The sequence below is a fragment of the Lycium barbarum genome, chromosome 7 (genome assembly GCF_019175385.1).
Source record: "Lycium barbarum isolate Lr01 chromosome 7, ASM1917538v2, whole genome shotgun sequence".
NCBI classification, from domain to species: Eukaryota; Viridiplantae; Streptophyta; class Magnoliopsida; order Solanales; family Solanaceae; genus Lycium; species Lycium barbarum.
This window is the reverse complement of record NC_083343.1, coordinates 563776-580231: the sequence shown is the minus strand read 5'-3', so window position 1 is coordinate 580231 and position 16456 is coordinate 563776. Positions and strand designations below refer to the sequence as shown.

The window sequence follows — 16456 nt, the reverse complement described above, 5'->3', positions numbered from 1 at the left end:
GTGGTGTGGGTGTATGTATGGTGGCCGTGTATATGTGTGGGTGTGTAGGAATGATGACGCAATTATTTTATCTAGTGTTTTGGTTGTTGTTGTTGTTGTGGATTCTATGTTGACGATGAAAGTTGGGTGATTCTAGTTGAAGTTGTAAGTGTTGGAGAGTGTTTTGGAAGCTAATGTGACTATAATACCATTTCTTGTATTTATGGAAATAATGTTGTTAGTGTGTGAATCATTAGTATAGTTCATGAATTGAACGAAGAAAATGAGTTGTCATTGTTTTTGTTGAATTTGAAAGGTTACGGGTGAAGTAAAATGTTGATTGGGTTGTTGGGATATTTTGTGAATTGTTAGAAGTATTCTTGAATCGTGTTAGAAAGATTTCGGATTAATACTTGAATGTGAAATCATTGGTGCTAGCTTGAATATATGTGATTAATTGAATGTAAATGAAATGCCGTGAATTGTGTGACAAGAGTTGTTGATGTTAGAATATGTTTTGGGATTGATTGTTGAAGTTGTTAGTATGATTGTTGGTAATGTTGTTAATAATTTGGCCGAGTTAAATTCTCGGATTTGTTGTTGTATTTTGGCCGAGTTGAATTTTCGGGGATGGTGTATTTACAGGGGAAATGCTGCCGAAATTTCGGCAGATTATAAGCGAGTTTACTTGGAAGATTAAGATAAGTGTGTGACAATATGTCTAATGATTATGTAAATCTCCTTGAATGTAGACTAACGAGCTTGGACAAATAAACGTAGCTAATAGGACGTGGAGCAGGTATGTAAGGCTTACCCTTTTCTTTCTTTTGGCATGATCTTGTGAAACGAGCATACGGTATGTATATGATTCCAAAGAAACTTCTATTCCTAAAGCCACTAGGATGGCTAACATTCTTGACTTCCAAAAATTGTTTCATATGGTTCCGATGTGTATCTATGATGTCCAAGTCCTGTTTGACATGTTTTCGGATAGCATTGAAAGATGAGTGATATGACTAAAGTTTGATCCTTAAATGCTAGCATGTTCGATTATTCCATCGAGCCTTTGATATGTTTAGATATGTACATAAGATTCCCAAAAGTTCTATTTGATTTGATTCATAACGGTATCCAAAAGATTCTGACATGACTATGGTTTTGATTTTCCAAAAAATGGCCTCTGAAACGCTTATAGAACGTTCTGTACTTCAAAAGCTTGTAACTTTCGTATACTAATTCCGATTGACCCGAAACTTGTTTTTGGGCCTTCAGATGTCGGTAAACACATTTGTCCATCAAGTCTTGAAATTTATTTATTTATTTATTTATTTATTTATTTATTTATTTATTTATTTATGTGCATATAGTTCTCACTACTCTGCTCGTGCATGTGTCGTGATTTCTTTTGCCGAGTCCCGGGCCGGTATATCTCGTGCGCATGGTTCGCCAGGTCCCTTGCTTGAGGGCCGGACGCCATATATGTATTCCGGAGTATGATGTGTTACGGTGTTATGATGTGTTCATGGTTCGCCGAACCATATATGTGTATATGTATATTCTGATCTTATGATATGATATTATGATGTGTGTGACGGAGATTTCGGAGTAAACCTTCTGGAGTATGATGTGTGTGGCGCCTAAGGCAGGGTGGCGCCACGTTCCCCGGGTCCCTTAATGGGCCGGATACCGTTCTTGGCATGCATGATTCATGTTTCTAGTAAGTTGTTTGTTATTCTGCACATCGTGCTTATTATCTGTACTAACCTTCTGCACGTGCCACAACAATATGCTATACGTATATGAATCGGGCTGCACGTTCCGCAGCAAGCACATTTGTGGATCGGGCCAAATGTTCCTCGGCACTAATATGTTATGTATGTATATGGATCGGGCCGTACGTTCCTCGGCGCTATTATGTTACATATGAATCAGTTATGTGTATATGTATATGATGACATATGCTGTTGGCACGCACGGTCTGTGTTTGGAAAGTACGCATTTTTGCACTCTGGATGACCTACTTATCTTCTGTACTTCTTCTGACACATGACATCGGTATACACGGTTTGCATTCTGAAAAATAAGTATTTTGGTATTCTGAAAATGTGCTTACTTTTGTACTGTCTGTTTCGACTATGGTTCTGTTTTCTGTATTCCATGCTTTACATACTCAGTACATATTCCGTACTGACCCCCTTTTCTTCGGGGGCTGCGTTTCATGCCACGCAGGTACACCCAGATAAGTAAAGGACATTGCTAGAAGATGCTTCAGCTGGAGTGGCAACTCCATTTGCTCCTGGAGTGCTGCCGAGTTAGAGTACGTATGCTATGATGTTTGTTCGAAGTTAGAGACTTTGCAGACAGAGTCGTGGGTATAGGATGTCAGTTTTGTAAGCGGCTCCATCAGCCGATGTGTCATTTTATGTTATGTTACAAATTCCGTGTGACTACAGATTTGACTTGTTTCTGAAGTTTCCAAAAGAAATTATTATGTTTGTCATTTTCACTGACTAACAGGATCAAACGATAAAAGAAAGATTTTGAAAGCTTACTATGTATTTCACTTTTATTTGATTTCAGAGTCTGAAGAGATTATGTATGTAATAAGAGTCTGTGGGTTCGCTCGGCTCCGGATATGGGGTTGGGTGCCCATCACACCTTAGGGAGGTTAGGGTGTGACAAAGTGGTATCAGAGCAGGTTTTTCCTAGGGGTTGTCTGTAAAGTCGTGTCCAGTAGAGTTCTGTTTATGGGTGTGAAGCCGGCCACATTTATAAACAGGAGGCTACGGGGCATCTAGGGATTGTTGACCTTCTTTCTGTCTCAGATCGTGCGATAGAGCCAAGTCATAGGAAAATGGAATTTCTTATATAAGCCTTACATACGACGGAAGAAGGCGAGTAACGATATGGAAGGTCATAGAGGTAAGCCTTGATATAATTGTTCTGTTACTTGGAAATTGGAAGCTCTGGGTGGCTGGAATATGTCATATGACTGTATGCCCTGTGAGGCATTGTTGGTATTAGTTGTGTGTGGATTCTGAATAGTAAGAACTGTAAAAGAAGATTCTGCTAGAATTGTTCAAAAATCAGGTCACTTAGTTAAGTACGCCTAACAGAAGGAAGTGTGGAAGGAAAATATCGTAAGTAGACAATAATTGGGATGTGATGTTTTAGAGGAGCTACGGGTTTGGGCGTAGTGTGAAAGAAAATTGTGAGAAGGACGATTAGCAGTCCGAAGGATTGCAATGGATAACATTCGAGGCTTAATAGGAACAAGGTCTGTTGGGGGATTCAGAAAGTCGACAATCAGTTTTGCTATAAGTTATTATACAGGAATGGTGAGTGGGAATCCGAACAGACTGATATCCGAATACTTATAAATAACGGCGACGAAGGTATATTTGTTACCATCGGGAATCTAGGAATTTAGGACGAAAAGTAGTGTACATATAAGTGAATATTGAGGATTGAAAAGGGTAAAACAAATTGAGAGAATCAAATTGATGAAAGGAGAGGTTTTGAAATTATAAATTACTTAAAATAAAATAAACTGCTTGTTAGAAAATTTAAAAAGAAAAGAGTTGGGAGTCGTTGAATCCACTTGGTACAATTATAATAAAATCTCATTCTATTAAATTCCACAAAAGAATAGAAAAACATATTTCACTTGATTTGTGTCATGAGGAATAAAGACCTCTTGCGATTAGCCCTTAAAGTCACTAAGCTTATTTGAGTCAGCCCCTCCGCGAGAATTAGAACTGAAAGAAATAAAATAGAGACCCCTCAAATCATTAAACTTATTTGAGTCAATCCCTCCGTGAGAATTAGGACCGAAAGAAATAAGATAACAATTTTAAACCAACAAAATTATTTGAATTAATCCCTCCGTGAGAATTAGGACTAAAAGAAATAATATTGAGATTTTTGAATCGATAAACTAGCTTGAATTAATCCCTCCATGAGAATTAGGACTAAAAGAAGCAAGATCAAAGATTTGAATATCAAGTCATGAAAAAATTAAAGTAAAGATAATATTATAACATCATACCAAGATTCTTCAACTATCCCAACAAAAAGAAACTACTCCATTAAGGAGTATGTAAGAAAGAAATTAAAAATAAAAGACTACCCTACAAATATAAAATAAAAAAGAGAAATAGAGAAAAGACTATTTCTTATGTCTTTCTCATGATTGGATTCTATTCTCTCCTTTGTAAGAAAAGTGATGCTTCTATTTATAGGAGAATGTAGTGTCTCCCCCTACGAATACATTCTTTGAAGTAGTGCTCACATCCGTGACCTTACTTGATGGGTGAGAGTATGACAACGGTAGTCGCACCTGTGAATTTTGTAACTCTTTTCTTGATGCCCACAGTTGACGGGTGTGAGTATGAAGCGGCAACACCCGTGAATTTCAACACTTGACGGCTGTGAGTATGAAGCGGTGACACCCGTGGATTTCAACACTTGACGGCTGTGAGTATGAAGCGGTGACTTTTGACACCCAATTTTGTCCCGCCTCTCCTTCAAAATATCTATTTTTGGCAACTTAAGAAATAACTATTTATATTTTACTATAATTATTAGATTTTACCGACGTTTCATTATTCCATTGTAGTCACTAGCTATTATTATTTTCACTATTATTATTATTATTATTATTATTATTATTATTATTATTATTATTACTACTACTATTGTTATTGTTATTTTATTACCGGGATTATTATAATCCGCATTATAATCGCCTCAGCATTTTTTTTTACCATCCTATGCACACGCATCGCATTTATTTTCGCATTTATTTACTGTTGACTTTCAAATATTATTGCACGGCTATCACGACATCATTTTTATCCGAGCGCCAATAGTTACATATTTTTATGTTAGGTAATATTTTAGCACACGTAGAATATAGTTAATTAAACAAGGTCTTTTATTTTTAGAAGTCCAATTTGTTTCTTTCAATCAACCCATTCTCTTAATTCACCAGCCCAAATCAATTTAACCATTATTTTCATCCGACTAGCCCACATTCAATCCAATACCCAGCCCATACTTTAAATTCCGTAGCCCATTACCCGTTTCCACTCAGCCCACTACTCGGACCCGACCCGCCTTGTTCAACCTAATAAACCACTAGGGTTCTTCATTTCCATTCACCACCCAGCGCCGCACCCCCCCCCCCCCCCCACTCCCCTTCTCTCTCTTCTCTCTCTCTCATTCGATGATAGCGGCAAATCCGCAGAGCCCTTTCCACCCTCACAGACCTCGCATGGTCAGTTCGGGAAAGGTAATTAAAGCTCCGTCAGGGGGTTAACGTTGAAGAGGATTTCATTCCTTTTTCTGGTTTCTTGTGTCGATCTGAAGCTTTAATGGTTTCTTGTCGGTTGTAAGTTCGAATCCTACTTTATCAGCCCTTTTTATTTGTCGGGTACAAAATCTTAATGAGTCTTTGTCTCCTTCTTCTTCAGTTTTCTTATCGATGTCATAAAAAAATCTCTCCAACGTTCAGATTTAGCACAAGTGTTGACTTGATTTGAATTTTTGTTTTAAAATCCCGCCCAAATTTTCAAACCCAAGAAAACTCTAGAAATCCCTCCTATAAATAATCGTTTTTCAGTCGTTTTGAGGGGAGATCTGGTCAGCCGCCTTGAATCCTCTAAAAAAAAGGAGGTTTTTCGAGTCGCCAAAATTCTCACTAAAAAAAAAAGAAGTCTGTTAGCCGCCTTGAATCCTTTAAAAAAAAAAGAGTTCTTCAGTCGACCAAAATTCCCTAAGCAATATCAGTTTCATCAGTTTTATATATCTGAGTGTCGAGCAAAAAATACTCAATCATTTTTGTTTTCGTTCGTCGTGGTGCTGCTTTGAATCCGAGCATCGCAAGCTCAGATTTGATAGTGTTCGAGCGCGAATCGAAGACCCCGCACCCACTTTGCTGCACCCGAAAAAGGTCAGTGAATCTTCTCTTTTTTAGGATATTTTGAATTTATAGCTGCTTCTCTGCTTAGATGTGTTCTAGGATGTTATTATGGTAGTTTTAATTGCTAGTTTAATATCTGTTTATGTGTTTTGGTTGTCATTCTTATTTAGTTATGTTCGTTAATAGTTTTAGCATGTCTATAGGTGTTAAATTGGTCCAATGTGTTTAAGTATGTTAGTTACATCTTTGCTTAGTTTAGTTTTATCTAAAAATAGAATTATGTGTGTTAGTTTGGTTGGTTACTAAGCATGATTAATAGAGGGATAATGCTCCTTTTTAATAGATCATCCTGCATAATGTGTCAAATTAGATTTATTAACTCCTATATACGGCCTTGGGTTATTTGTGTTAGTTAGTTATGCCTATTTTAGTTTAACCAGCTTTAGTTCAGCATAACTTTGTATTGGTCTAACCTGTGGAGTCTATTGCTATGTGGTTAACCTGCTTATCCTACCCTTTTGTTGATCAATAAGCATACTTATGTGGTTATGTGTTTAGATCCACATATAGGCTTTAACTCTAGAAATGCTTGACCTCATACTCGTTGAATCATTTTGCTAAGTTCAGTGGAGATTGTTAGTCTAACTGAATTCTCGTGTCAATTAATCATGTGCTAAGTCAATTCCTTTATGTCATTTGCATATTTCCTAGTTTTTTTTTCAAAGTCTCTATGTGGTCTGAACCTTGTCTATGGGGATATTTGCTGGTGTGTTATTGTGATTAGAGATTTTTTACTTGATCTTGTTTAGTTATGTGTCTGCAACTGCACCATCCCTTCCCCTTTCCCCTTCGGCTGTGCTAAAAAAATGACATATTTGCCATGAAGGATCTGTCAAACTGAATGTGAATACTATGCTCCCTAAAAACTTGAAACCATATTGACTAGTCTGATTATGCTCATTTTAGCCTTTAGTCAGCATGACTTTAAGTGCATAATAACCTCATCTCCTCAAGTCTCTCCTATCTTCCTATGTTTTACTGTTGTGTCTTATGTTAGGAGGCTGATATGTGAATTATCATGGTAGTAATAGAGAGAAATGGGTCTTATGCTTGTTTTCTGTCCAAATGGGAATCTTCAATTTTACTTGCTGATCTGTTTAAAGAAAGATTGATGGTTTAGCATGCTTCTTTAAGGTTTTTCCTGAGAATTATGGTTGATTAACTTTAAGAAAGTTGGCTTCTTTATAATATGATTTGAGCGTGTTAAGTTCCACATCAATATCTGGCCGAAGCTGAAATCTGTTTCATTCCATTAATATGATTATGGGAAATTGCGTGAATGTTGTGTGATTCTGTATTTATTTCGATTCCTACGTGTTTGTACATTGCAAATATACCATGTTTGATTATGTATATATTTATGTATATCAGCAGTACACTTTTACTGAAGCACGTTAATGGGGAGGTTGGATTGGTCATTATGGATCAAGCTTGAACCCTCCCCGGTGTTAGCCATGCATGGGATTCGTGAAATCCCTTGGAACTTGTGCAACATCGGGAAAACGGGGGTAAAATCTTTCCAATATTAACCTTCTACACATCCTCATGAATGTGTATACATGAGGTATACTCAAATATACATAATATATACATAATCTACTGATCTGTTTTGAGTTACATGTTTAGCCTTAATTATTGATTACGTACTAATCCTTTTCTTTCGTTTTATGCATGACCATCGCATACGAGTCCGAGAGACTCGTTTTTCTTCCGCATTCGGTGTTGGGCTAAAGCCCAACGAAACATGACTTCTCTCTGTCCAGCCCATCAGCAGCAGATATCAGCAGTCCCAAATGGGCTGAGCCCATTTAATATCATTTGGTCCTTTATTTCATTTTATGCATTTGATTTGTATTTGTGCCACTGATACTTTACTTTGTTTATTTCCTTAGCTAGAATGAACCTTAGCAAAAATTAGTGGGGTTTAGTTTTAGTAGTGGGCTCAAGTATATTTTATAAATAACTCTTCAAGTTTGAATCAATCGCGCATATTTTTAACTAAGCATAGTTAATAAAATAACAAAAAGGATAAAGAAAATTCACATTAGCTATTTTTGTATTCTGTTATACTCCTAAATTGCAAAAATCAGTTAATACCTCGCCACTTGAGATATCTCAAATATTTATTAAAACGCTGCACAAACCCACATTTTCTTCTACTTAAATGCAAATTAATATATTTTTATGCAAATCTTATTTTAAATAGCATTATTATTTAAAGCTTTAGCAACATTTATAAGTCTTATTTTAAATAGCATTTAAAGTCTTCTTTTATGCAAATTATTATATTTTCTATAAGTCTCATTTTAAATAGCATTATTATATTTTCCTTAATAACATTTACAAACCATCTTCTTAAAATTTAATTGCTATATTTGCATTCTTTAGCTTTAATTAATTAACCTAAGTTTGACCGGATAACCGTAGTTAACGGATTCTAAAGGGTGCCTAACCCCTTCCCTTTAGGATAATCTAGAATCCTTACCTAGAATCACGTTGATTAAGCAGACCATTAACAGAGGGTTAGTTTGACTTTGCCTTAGTTAATATTTAGGTGTCCTAATTCACCAATAAACTAATTAGGTGGCGACTCCTTAAAACAAAAAAAATAGGAATCACCAATATGTTGTACTCCTACTTTAACCCGTTTAAATGGGGTATAACAGTGACACCCGTGGATTTCAACACCTGACAACTGTGAGTATGAAGAGGTGACACCCGTGGATTTCAACACTTGACGGGTGTGAGTATGAACCGGTGACACCCGTGGATTTCACAACTTCTCCCAATGTTGACTTTTGTAATTCCCACATGTAAAACTCTACGGTTATGACTTATGAATTCGTGGTTGCACCTATTGAATTCTTTGCTTACTTCTTTGACAATTCGTTTCTTCTCTATTCTTCTGCAGTACTCTTCTTCTTGTAAAATTCTGTCAGAAAATATGAGAGAATATGATATAATTATTCATGTTTTACTTTAAAACTTATTTTTTTATGTATAAAATTACATGAATAATTTACACCCATCAAATTCCCCACACTTGAATCCTTGCTTGTCCTCGAGCAAAGAACATAAACTAAAGTAGCAACTAAAATTTTAAGTAAAATAATGAGAATTTTTTTTTTTGACAAACAAGAATCAATTAAGACTACATCACAAGTTCAAATACTTTTAACATCATTCATATTTATCTATTGAGAACCAAAATCACAATATTTTCTAATCCCAGTGTGTCTCACCAAATGAAGAGAGATGCCCATAAATCACACAATATATAAAAAGGGGCGTAGATAGAAAAAATTCTCTTGCTCTCTCTATCTCAACAAAGAAGTATCTCAAGCTACTCGAGATTGCCATAAGCTTGCCTATCATGTGACTCTCCACTAATATAGGAGTCTTTGAGTTGAGATCATGTAGGACTTTTATTAGGTTGTAAAGTGACTTTAGGAATGGTTAGGATATATATATGGATAAAAGTGACTTGAGTTCCTTAGAAGCACCACAATACTTCAACAATTAAACACCATTACTTTCCTTCTTTCTAAAAAAATCAACCTCCAAGTATTTTTCATTATTTCTCTTTTTTTTTTATTTCTTTACAAGCTGTCATAAGTTTTCTTTGTAATCCTTTTTTTTTTTTTTTTTTTACGATAGCATTCTTAAAAGATCAATAAGCTCAACGATCAACATTACTCTTTTTTTTTGTTTCATAACTACTCCTCCGCACTTTCTTTTGCAATCAATTTAATTTTTTCAGCGGCAAAAAGGGAATAGAGTGAATAAAAAGATGTGACAACAAAGATTATGCCAATATTGAAGTTTTGCTTATCAAGAAAATAAGGTATAGTTCATTTAGGCTCAAGGGGGCTGACTAGGGATAAAAATAAATAAGGTAGGTCAATTTGGTCATTATTTAACAAGGATGACCTACTTTCATTTCCCAACTCAAAAATCTACCTAGAATTTCGCCTCAATCCATATTCAAGGCAAGTTCTAGATTTCAAATAAGCAGGAGAACTCGGAAATATAACCTGACAACGCAATACACTCAGGATTAGAAATAGTATAATTTTAATCATCAATAAATAAATATGAGTTTGGAAAAGTATTCATGTAACCCATGAATGGTACTCAATCAAATCTGTTTTATCAAAATCCCATTCTAGAAAAATCAAGTTTTAGCCTACTTATGTAGTATTAAATATCCTAAAAAGTGTTCAGTTCAAAATATTACGACCATCGCAAAGAACTGAACAAAGAAATCCATGGAAATGTAGAAAGAAATTATGCTATAAATGAAAGAAAAATATATTCAAACTATAGATATACCCACACTTAAATATTGTCATGACAAATAATTTTAAAAGCAAGAAGAGATAAAGGGACTCCATTTATTTTTCTTTTTTCTTCGGGAGCTTGTGAACTCCACCCCAGTTTTGAATCAATTTTTGTTTTTCGCTCCTTGGGGCTCTTTTTGGAGCTTATTTGGCCATGAACGTCATAAAATATTTTCTCTTTTCGCACATCCCACTCTTTTTTGGCCTTGTCTCGCGGGGGCAAACAAATGTGCATAATGATCCTTGACTCCATTTTACATTTTTCATGAGGATCGTTCCATGCATTTTTCTGCAAATTCCCAATAACAAAATCCACAAAATCGTAATGATCAGAAGAAATTGAAGAATAACAGTTAAAGGATATTTCATTTGTGCTTGTAACCTCTTCATTCTTATTTTCTTCGAAATTTATCAATTTATGTGGATAAGAAAAATGGGGTATGCATTCATCAATTGTTGAATTAAATTCAATCAAACCTTTATTGTCAGCTTTCTTCACTAGACTGGTATTTTCATCATGAGCGGTAGATACTTTTTCCCAAGGCTCATTTATTTTATCAATTGGTCTATCCTCACATGACATAGTTTCATTTAAAAGTTCACCACCACTATAGGAGATTACTATACTTACTAATTGATTTAATTGCATTGTTAGATCCGTAATGGCTTTATGATTCTGTGCATATTTTTCATCGATATTTTTTTTTTATGAAATTATGCAAAGATTTTTTCAAGCTCACATTCTCCTCTTGAAGTGGTTCACTGTCAATATTTTGATTTCCTAGTGAGTATTGATGGCATTTCGGATTGCAACCATATTCATTGGAATCAGTGTACCTGAAAGAACTAGAAACAATGTAAGATTGTTCAAAAGAAGGACCAAAGAAATAAGTATTACCTGTTTGGTATTCATGAACAAGGTGACTTCCACCACAATATTCACAAGTAATGGACCTTTGACTGACTTTATTAATTAATCCTTCAAGGTCGTCCATTCTCCCAGAATCCGCATAAAAGAATGTGTTACTTGTTTGGCATTCGAAGCTTTGATGGTTACTACCACAATAGTCACATGTAATGGCCTTTTGGCAATATATTTCTACCAGCTCAACAAGACTTTCACTTGGTTGGTTGAATTTCATTTTTAAAGCCTGTGAAGTGAGTTCATATTCAAAACATATTTTTAATATTTTTTTTTTAGTCTTTCTCCTAGCACTTATTAGGTACTAGTATACTTGAAACTTTTTAAAAAAATAACGTGAATAATAATAATAATAATAATAATAATAATAATAATAATAATAATAATAATAATAGTAATAGTAATAATATCTTCAAGCTTTGTTCCCTAAAACTTGTCCGGAATTAGAGTACAAAGTACTTGAAGAAGTAGTACAAGAAATAAATCTCAAAGTAGTAATAACACAATCAATTTGAAGTAGATGTTTACCAATCCTCGGCAACGGCGCCAAAAATTTGACGAGGCCAAAGTGCATAGTAAAATTCGCTCGTACGCTGTCAAATCTAGTATACTTTAAGATACCGTCCCACACATATGTAGCCTAGGTGGTTCCAATCTCTGTGGGACGATATCTTAAACTATACTAGAATTTGACAGAGTACGAGCGAATTTTACTATGCACTTTGGCCTCGTCATTGTTCCTATTGAACCCCTGAACTCGTCCTCAAGTGTGTCTATCAAAGACAATTTGACTTACATAGTATTCTATCTTCAATGTAACAACATGCTAATATATATTCTAATTTAATTATGTCATCTTTTAGCTATGATTAGAAGCAATTGAGAGGGGAAAAAAAGAGTAAGCTCTTAATTAAGCTGGCAGTGGAAGAGCAGAGCCAGCAGAAACTGACACATCCATGACGTAAAGAATAGCTTACCACACGTCTAAAATATTGCTTCACCTTCATTATCACAATTTAGTTTTTATTTTTAATAAAAATTAGATTTAGAGGATTTGATAGGCACACTTGAAGATGAGTTTAGGAGTCCAATAGAAATAACATTTAGTTGGGATGCCAAAATAAAAAAAAAGAACAAGTTTAGAGGGTTGCATATGCATTAAGCCTTTAAATATTTTATGTTCCAAGACATCCATATAGATATATTTATTTAGTTTCTTGGAAGAGGGGTACCATTACACTCTGCCCATGTTCTCTGAGGCGCGCTGAAGCTCAGAGAAGCTTAGGGTTGGCACTTAGGCTGCGCTTCAGTGTAGGCAAGGCACCAAGGCGTGCGTCTCATTGGCCATAAGTTCTATCTTGAATAGAACAGAATTAAACAATAAATATGCCAAGTATATATTAATTGTTGAGGAAATCATTATGAATGAAGTTGTTACTTTTATCTTGCATTACACACATATATAAAGATTCTTATTTGTTTATTCGTTGCGCCTTTTTTTTTTTTTAAACTAAAGCCCACACTTTTATTGTTTTTTGCGCTTAAAGCTCTCTGGTTGTCCTGGAGTGTTTTTTAACGCTCTTTGCCTTTGACAACATTGGCTGAACCTGTGCGTACCTCGACCAATCAATCGAGCCGCGTGTTACAGTCCATAGACACTTGTCAGATAATCCTACTAAGATTCGAACCTAAAATACTCAGGTTGTTACTCCTATGCCTCAACCATCCACTCGAGGACATGTAAGATAGGTTTTCATTTACTAGATACTTTACCAGCATCTGTAATTGATACATATGGAACCAAGTTCAGTTTGGATGGGTTATTGTCTGACTTATAATGTTCATAGAAATTTACCCTTATAGTTATTTTCTCTGAATTTCAAACTGCATCTTGCTAGAGCAGATGGGAATGGGAAGTGCATTGGACACTTTATGTGGGCAATCATATGGAGCAAAGCAATATCATATGCTCGGTATCCATATGCAAAGGGCAATGCTTGTTCTTCTACTATCCAGTGTTCCTTTGGCCTGCATTTGGGCTAATGCAGGACATATTCTTATATTATTGGGACAAGATCCGGAAATAGCAGCCGAAGCAGGAAGTTATTCTCGCTATATGATTCTGACTATTTTCGCCTATGCGCTTGTCCAGTGTCATATTAGATTTCTACAAGCCCAAAACAATGTGGTCCCCACGATGTTCAGCGCCAGAATCACTACTTTGCTGCATATATTCACTTGCTGGATTCTCGTCTTTAAATCTGGTTTAGGCAACAAAGGTGCTGCTCTGGCTAATGCAATATCCTACTGGATTAATCTCTTGTTGCTAGCTACATATGTCAGAATATCACCTTCCTGCAAAAGCACTTGGACTGGATTTTCGAAAGAGGCATTCCGTGATATATGGACATATATGAGGCTTGCCATTCCTTCAGCTGTTATGCTCTGGTAGTGTTCTAAATCTACGTATATGTTATATTTAATGAGTTAAGTTCAAGTATGGTTACTGAATTTTCATCCACTTATACTTTTTGCCTAATTAACGTAACTTGACTTTACCCATCACGACAGTGAACTTACAAAACTTTACCTGTTATAACGGTAAAATCACCAAACTTTACCTACCATAACCACAAAACTGCCTCTTTGAGTGACTTTACCGTTATAGTGGGTAAATTTTTGTGACTTTACTATCACGGTGGATAATGTTCAGTTACTTTAAAATGACAAAAAATAGTTGTGACTTTACTGTTTGAAAGTCAATTACTTTAACGTGACAAAAATAGCTTTAAATGAGAACCAAATTGCTTTTCTTGACACAGCTTAGAGCTTTGGTCATTTGAAATGATGGTTCTGTTGTCCGGACTTCTTCCAAATCCTAAGCTTGAGACCTCAGTTCTTTCTATCAGGTTGGATTACATAGACATTCTAATATTAATCTCAAGCTGAACATATTTGTTCCTCCAAACGTTGCTAATCTTGAAATATTTCAGCCTTAATACATGTGCAATGGTGTATAATAGGGTGTACATGGATCGAGTTGGTTCGGATTTCTTAAACACCAAACCAAACCAATTGCGTCGGGTTTTTAAATTTATATACCAAACCAAACCAATAAAATTCGGGTTTTTCAACCTCGGGTTTTCTCGGGTTATTCGGGTTGTTTTCGGAATAGTCTTGATACAAAATATATAACTTTTACTTCAAATATTTCTTTAGTCCTAGTAAGATACAATTATGTAATTAAAGTGTTTCATAAGAAAATAACACAAAATGTGAGAAGAGTGATGACATTGTATTAAAATATTCAACAAAAGATAATAAAATCGGTTAAAATAAATATTGCTAATTAATAAGCCATAAAGAAAATGACCATAATCTAAAAATACTAAGTCATCCTAAAATAAGTACGGCTAATAAGTATTAATTACATGACAAGAAAAAAAAACTTAAGTAATGTATTTTCACTCTCTAAACGAATTATGCAAAGCTAAAGGAGATATATCTTACATTATTGTCATTCCTAGTGATAAATTGAATTTCTTTTGTTAGTATTAGTGTTGAGTTGGTTTTGGTTTGGACTTTATATGAGTTAATAACATCCATAGGATATAAAACCTATTCACATTCAAAATTCTAATTTCAAGCTTGAATAGTATGATAATAGATAAAAAACTACAAAAAAAAATTAAGAAATATTTATAAATTACGTTATAAATAAATATTTTTATGTATAAAATATTTTAAAAATTGAATACATGTAATGTCGGGTTGGTTTGGTTTGGTTTGACTTTTTTTAGCTAAAACCAAACCAAACCAATTATGGTCAAGTTTTTTTTTTTCAACACTAAACCGAGTCAAACCAAACCACTAATCGGATTTTTTTTCTCGGTTTGATTCAGTTTATCGGTTTGGTGCGGTTTGTCGGTTTACTTTGTACACCCCTAGTGTATATGATACCTCTAGGACTAAGTGGTGCCACGAGGTGAATTTCTAATAGCTCTAAATACCCTTCTGTTGCATTATATTTTCATTTATATGCTTCTTCACCAGTTTTGTGGCTTTCTCCTCAGCATAAGAGTTTCAAATGAACTAGGGGCGGGACGACCTCAAGCAGCTCGTTTAGCAGCTAGTACTGCAGTATTTTTGGTGGCTACAGAAGGCGTTGTTGTTGCAGTAATTGTGCCCAGTCAAATACTGTCACATAAATTGAAAGGGATAGAGTAGAATCTTTTTGAAGGAGTGTTAAATGACTGGATGACCATAGCAGCTATCGAAATTCAGGTACTGCAAGAGGGGATGGCAAAAGATAGGGGCATTCTTGGGAGATTATTAACTTTTCGGAATACCTGCTGATGTTATATTAGCTTTTTGTCTACCATTTTGGTGGAAAGGTACGTACTCCTTCAAGCTTCTCATTTTCTTGGCATTTCCGTCTTCGGAAGTATGAAAAAAAATTATGATATGATTTTCAGGGACTATGGTTGGGAATCACTCTTGCCATCTTTGCACAAGCACTACTTCTTTTAATAGTTACTCTGCGGACAAATTGGGAAAAAGAGGTAAATGGCTCATGTTTTTAACCCTTATATGACTCATCTTAATCTAATCCGTTCATAATTTCCGCTTGAACTCTGTGTTACCAACTCATCTAAAAGTTTAAACTGTTAGGGAGAACTGATCACTTCTAGTTACTTAATTATATTAAGTCGCAACATAGATCACTGGTGTTTGATTTCTTCTTTGAATTTCCGAATTTTGTAGACAAAAAAGGCAGTTGATAGAGTGACTCCAGAGCTAACTAGCATAGAAGGAAATGCAGAATGATACTTGAAATGTAGAAGTTTTTTTCATCCAGATTATATGGCAAGATGCTCATAGTTCTGAATTATTCTGAATGCTATTGACAACATTCAGAATTAGTGAAAACATTTACAAGTTTAATAGATGAAATTGATTCCATTTTGTGAATTGTGATAGTCTAACACAAAGTATCATATATCTACACGTATTGAATATAAATCCAGATTTTGTTCGTAAAGGGAGTAGTGTTACATGCATGTGTTTCTTTTTCGTAACGCAGTCGAATTCAAGGATTTAAACTTGATAGATTTGACTTTTATGGTGTTTAACATTGAACTAATTTTTACAATTCTAAGATCAATTGATTGTGAGGGTAAGTCTAGCCCCCCCTTGTACTTATTCTTTTTGAGGTTTTTTATTATTAATAAA

General features: G+C 34.9%; 1 pseudogene; it reads left to right on the top strand.

Moving 5' to 3' along the window:
• Positions 1-16186, top strand: part of LOC132602819 (protein DETOXIFICATION 16-like) — a 35877-nt pseudogene extending 19691 nt beyond the window's left edge.
• The last annotated feature ends 270 nt before the right edge of the window (positions 16187-16456 follow it).